The sequence below is a fragment of the Hemicordylus capensis genome, chromosome 4 (assembly GCF_027244095.1).
Source record: "Hemicordylus capensis ecotype Gifberg chromosome 4, rHemCap1.1.pri, whole genome shotgun sequence".
Lineage (NCBI taxonomy): Eukaryota > Metazoa > Chordata > Lepidosauria > Squamata > Cordylidae > Hemicordylus > Hemicordylus capensis.
The window spans coordinates 60,954,083-60,960,039 of NC_069660.1; positions in this window are offsets into that span (position 1 = coordinate 60,954,083).

Below are 5,957 nucleotides of genomic sequence, written 5' to 3' on the forward strand. Positions count from 1 at the left end.
AGCTAGTGCAGCTGCCACTGCTGCTGATCTTATGGAAACAACCTAGGTGTTTCAATCTCTGTGGTTGTCCATAGTTCTGTATCATGTGATATATATATATATATATATATATATATATATATATATATATATATATATATATATATTTAACCCCCTTAGAATGTCTTGCTCAAATGAACTTATCACACATCACCAATGTATTCTTAAAAATAAAGAACATCTGTAAATAAAGAACACATTCTACCTCATTTACCATGCCTGAGCCTATCTCTGTGTAGGTGTAACATCTGCATTAGCTGCAAGATTCAGCATTTTTATAAATCTGTTGTTATGCCCTCATGGAAACTCCTTCAGGCCCATTCTGATATATAGCCTCATCAAAGAAAATTGCATAATTAGTGTTGCCTTCTGAGAAGTCTTTGATTTCCCAAGAAAGCCAGACTGATTGTTGGCTACAAAACATTTTGCGAATTTTCTATTTAATCACTGTAATGACTGGTCAGGGCATTTTACAAAGGGATGCTAATATTTGTTAATGACTGTGAATGTGCTGTTCACTTTTCCATGTCTGAGATGAGTGACTGGCAGATTGTGCATGAGAAACAGGAGTGCATTTGGGACAGGCAGAGAGAAAGAGAGAAAGTTTCTGGATGGAGGACATAGCTATAGTGAGCAGATCCAAAATATGTTGAAATTGACAAATCAGTGGGATGTTGTTACATAGCTACACATTCTGTGGAAAGAACAGGGAAGGATATATTGGAATGGTATTTCTCTCATGGGGAGCTTCCTGCATTAAGGCTGAGAATCTGAGGACCTGCCTATCGCTGCTCCATGTGGCAGCCAGCCTGCCAGAGCACGGAGTACTCAGATCCTGGTCTGACCTTACCCAGCCAAGTTGTTCTCTGGATTCTTTCAGGACAAGGAGGAGGATAGAAAGACTTCCTGTTTGGGCTCAGCCTTTGTTTCAGTTTCAGGAACTCTTTGGTCCTGGTACATTGTGTTTTCTAGTACGGATGTTCAAACAGGTTCAATGTCAAACAGGTTTGACATAGAATCTGTTCAGTTTGATGGTCTGGTGTTGAACTGAACATCCCCCAGTTCAGTTCAACACTGGATCAGACCCCCCGTGTGTTGGAGGTGGTGGTTAATGAACCCTTCCCCCTCCCCCCCAAAAAAGTACTTACCCCTTCAGTGGGGTTTCTCTGAGTCTGCGGAGTGGGGTGTGTGTGTGTGTGGATGTTTCCCCTCCCCCTGCTGGCCTCTGTTATGCTGCAAATTGCCCTATTCCGGAGGTCTTTGGCATGTTCTGGGACTCACCTCTGTCACAGCAGCCATTTTAGAAGCCACCGCACATGCCCAATGGGCCTCTGCATGGCCTGTGTCATGACCCGGCCATGCAGATGCCCATTGGGCATGCACGGCAGCCTCCAAAATGGCCACCATAATGGAAGAATGGGCTGGTGGGGGGAGGGGAACCTCCGGGGACCCCTGTGGCTTTGGACAAGCCCCCCAGAGGGGGTAAGTGTGTGAGTGGGGGTGTGTGGAATTGAACCAAACCAGGCCAGATGATCTTGTGCACGCCCCTGTTTCCTAGTCCTGGTTCCTGCTGGCTTGACTCTTGGGTTTGGCTCTTTTTGCCTTCTCTTTCACACTTGGAGTCATGACCTTGACCTCAAGTGACACCCAGTACTCAAATCCTGAGGAGGAAGACAGACCCAAGCAAATTCCCAGCACCAACACCAGCTGCCATGGTGTGGGATGAAGGCGGCTCCAATGACAAAGGCACACTGGGCAATGCAGAGCCCCAGCAATCCAAATCCAGACCCCCAAAGCTGAAATCACTGGAGGAGTTGGACCCGGATGAACAGCAAATGTCTTGTCCCTCACTACCAGGCAACACATCTGTTTCCTCACCTAATGCACCTGTGTCACCTGATGCAGGGAACTTATCAGGTGAGAGGTGGTTAAGAGATGATTGAGTGCTCAGCTCCAGGGCATCCCTTTTAAGGATCCACACTCTGCAACCAAGAGTGGTGCCTGAGTGAGGTAGTCAGGGCCATAAAAGACATAAAAGGGCTCAGCTGAAGCTGGAACTCCATTGCTTCTACTTGCCCCACTGGAGCTTTCCAAGGTTCTGCAGACTGGCCTGGCCTTCCCTGACTAGGCCTTGCCTTGCCTTGCTTCATTGGCCCCTGTAAGAGATCAGATAGGACATATGGTTTCTGCTTGGCTTGGCCTCTGGCTTTGGCTTTCAGCTTGTCTTGCATTTCTGGTTCTGTTTCACTGGACCCGATCTTTGGTTCTGATTTTTGGCTTGTCTTCTGCTTCTCATTCCTGTTGTTTACTAGGCTTTGACCTTTGTCTTCCATACAGACTTCTGGCTTGTTCCTGGTTGACTCTTTGCTCCTGGTCTTCTGCTAGGTCCTCTGAGTCCCAACTTAACACTCCAACCTTTCCTCCAGTGGCTGCCCATGACCCAGCACTGACAGTTGGGCCCCTGTGATTGCTATTTAGTAAACCAAGGGCCAACAACAATGCATATGATATAAAGCATAGTTTGACTGTCAGATTACTTTAAATGGGTATTAGATAAATTAATAGAGGAGAAGTCGATCAATGGCTGTTTGTCATGACGGGTATGTGGAGCCACCATGTTCAGAGGTAGTAAGGTCATTCACACAACAGTTTATGCTGGGGTTGGGGTTGGGGAGGGAGGGGCTCCTGCTTAGCTTCCCCCCCACATGACTGGAGACCCTTCCTTGGCACCGCCACTCGTGCACACATATGACAAGCGGCATGCTGATGCAGAAGTCAGGGGAAAGAGCATCTCAGCCTCCAGAAATACCACAATGCGTCACACGTTGTGGCCATTCTAGAGGCCAGGATACTCTTTCCCCTGGCCTCTATGGTAACACAGGTCACCGATTTCCCTAACAGGGCCACATGACCAGCCAGTGGGGTAGGAAGGCATGCATGCAACCCACTACGTAACTTTTAGTCTGGGTAGAAAACCCAGGCTACCCAGCAGGGGAGTGCCAGGATTGGTCCCAATCCCAGTGCTCCACACAACCAGCCCTATCCTGGTAACAGCAAGCCAGGGTAGGGGTGGTCATGTGAATGGCCCTAGTATGTTGTTGCATACCAGGTGCTGGACAGCAACAGCGGGAGCTGTTCAAGCTGTTTGTGGGCTTCTCGGAGGCCATAGGGACATAGGAAGCTGCCATATACTGAGTCAGACCATTGGTGCATCTAGCTCAGTATTGTCTACACAGACGGGCAGCGGCTTCACCAAAGTTGCAGGCAGGAATCTCTCTCAGCCCTATCTTGGAGAAGCCAGGGAGGGAACTTGAAACCTTCTGCTCTTCCCAGAGCGGCTTCATCCCCTGAGGGGAATATCTTGCAGTGCTCACACATGTGGTCTCCTATTTATATGCAACCAGGCAGACCCTGCTTAGCTAAGGGAACAAGTCATGCTTGCTACCACAAGACCAGCTGGAATGAGCCCTGGGACAAAAAGTGAAGATGGACCCCCTGCATCCCCCACCTCCCCTTTTTCTTGGAGAAGTGAGAGGGGAAGAGCAAAGAGGAAGCTGTCATTTAGCTGGCAGGGCCCTCTCCCTCAGGGGTACAGCCTCCAGGGGCATTTGTCCCCTACCCCCTTGTTCAAATATAACTACACATAGTGCTATCTCAGCAGCAGAAAGAACAGAGAAATGCCGGCAGGCATCCAATGCCACTGGGCTGTTGGACCAACCTGTGGTCCCTCCAACAAGGATTCCCAAATGTTGTTCACCACAGCTCCCTAAATCTCCAGTTGCAGTGGCCTTTGGCTGAGGATTATGGGAGTTGTAGTCAACAACATCTGGGAATTCCTGTTAGAGAGAACACTAGGAACAGCCAAATCTTTCCTGACCATCAAAGAATACTAGTTCATGGAGACCAAGCAATGGCAGCGTCTGGCTGTTGAGGCAGGGTAGGTGGTGGGTGGAGGGAAGTGGAGGGAGCTAAAGGTAACCATAGGTGGGGCTAAGAGTAGGCAGGTCCAACCCTGAGACAAGTTGAAAAGTGGAAGGGCAATCACCAGCCCATGGTTTTCTCTAGTCTGTAAAGTGGTTTATTTACTTGTCTCAACCAAAATCTCCATCATTCATACCAGCACTTGCAGTTGGCGATTTAGTGCTAAATTTGCCCCTCAGTTGGCTGCAAGTAAAGGAATCATGGCTTTAGATGGGTTAACTGTAGGTGTCATTGTGGGGAAATAGCACAGCCCCTCTTTCTAAAGTCCCCATGCCTCTTCTTCCCCTCGGTGGCTCCATCCCTGCTATCTGCACTGCCTCGATTTCTTCCCCTCCTTGAAATCTCAGCCCTCTCCTCCCCATCTCATGCAGGACTAGGCTAAGCAGACCACCTGAAATGGGGGGGGGGAGGGCTTGCCTTGGAGTCTTGAGCACCTATTTACAATTTCACAGCATTTTCGAGTTTCACACTGCCTGAAAATGCCACAAGATATTTGGCCACACATAGACCCTATTAGTTTCCGTTCATCTCTGAAATTCAGTATGCACATGCATACTTAAAAAAACAAAAAAACAAAAAACCTCCCACATCATCCCGCCGCCGCCCCCCCCACACACACACACAATATAAACATTTCTGGGGTATGTCCTTGGGCTGCAATCATATGCACACAACAGTTACTTGGGAGTAAGCCCTCATGAGTTCATTAAGGCTTTACCTGGAATACACTGTATAGAATTGTTTGCAATTCTATGCAACATTTACTTGAGATGATCCTTTATCAGATTTGTAGGGCAGGGTGTACCCACTTCGCCACCACACAGGAGCCACCCCTGGGGCCAGATGACCTGCTCTGGAGAAGGGATCCATTAGGCTGGTGCTACGGCTGAAAAGGCCTGGCTCGTTGTAGCCATCTGCTGTATTTCAGTAAGTAGGGGGATATGTAGCAAGACCCCAAATGTCAAACGGCAGGGTGGGGGTGGGGATACATGTCGGAGAAGACTCAAATACCAAGCTTGGGTTGGCTTCAATGCCAGTTTTGAAATTAAGGTTCCAAAAATGAATTTGTGGATTGTACCTGCCCCCAGATTCTCTGAAAGTGACTTGTTCTCATTGCTCACTTTCTTTCCAGCTATAGAGGCCTTCCTTCCCCCCCCCCTTATTATAGAAGTAGCATAATTTCATCTAAAAAATGCCAGAGAACAAAGCAGGGTCTTTATTATGTTCCAACAACCTTTAAGTCTCTGGTGTGGCCAGTAGTGTAGGGAGGGCACAGGCAGCCCATGCTTGGTTGGTCCCCCCCGAGGCACCCCTCCCCCTGTGGCACCCCTCCCCCACGGCACCCCTTCCCTTTCTACCGCTTGTGTGGGGCACCCCTTCTCTCACCGCCACGCATGGCGGCAACAGAAGTGGGGGCTGAGCAGTGGGCTACTCCTTCAGTGAGGCTGCTGCTGCCGCCATGCACACAGTGGGGGAGAAACGGAGTGTTGGGGGCTGCCACCAGGAGCCCATCATGACAAGCGAAGTGGCTCCAACAGCAGCTGCATCCGGGTTCTTGGAAACCGTGTGCACCATTACAGCTTCTCCATGGGTATACCCATGTTATACATTCACATTAGTGGGGGGCGGGGGAGTACATAGGAAACTGCCATATACTGAGTCAGACCATTGGTCCATCTAGCTCAGTATTGTCTTCACAGACTGGCAGCGCCTTCTCCAAGGTTGCAGGCAGGAATCTCTCTCAGCCCTATCTTGGAGAAGCCAGGGAGGGAACTTGAAACCTTCTGCTCTTCCCAGAGTGGCTTCATCCCCTGAGGGGAATATCTTGTAGTGCTCACACATCAAGTCTCCCATTCATATGCAACCAGGGCGGACCCTGCTTAGCTATGGGGACAAGTCATGCTTGCTACCACAAGACCAGCTCTCCTCTCCCAAAG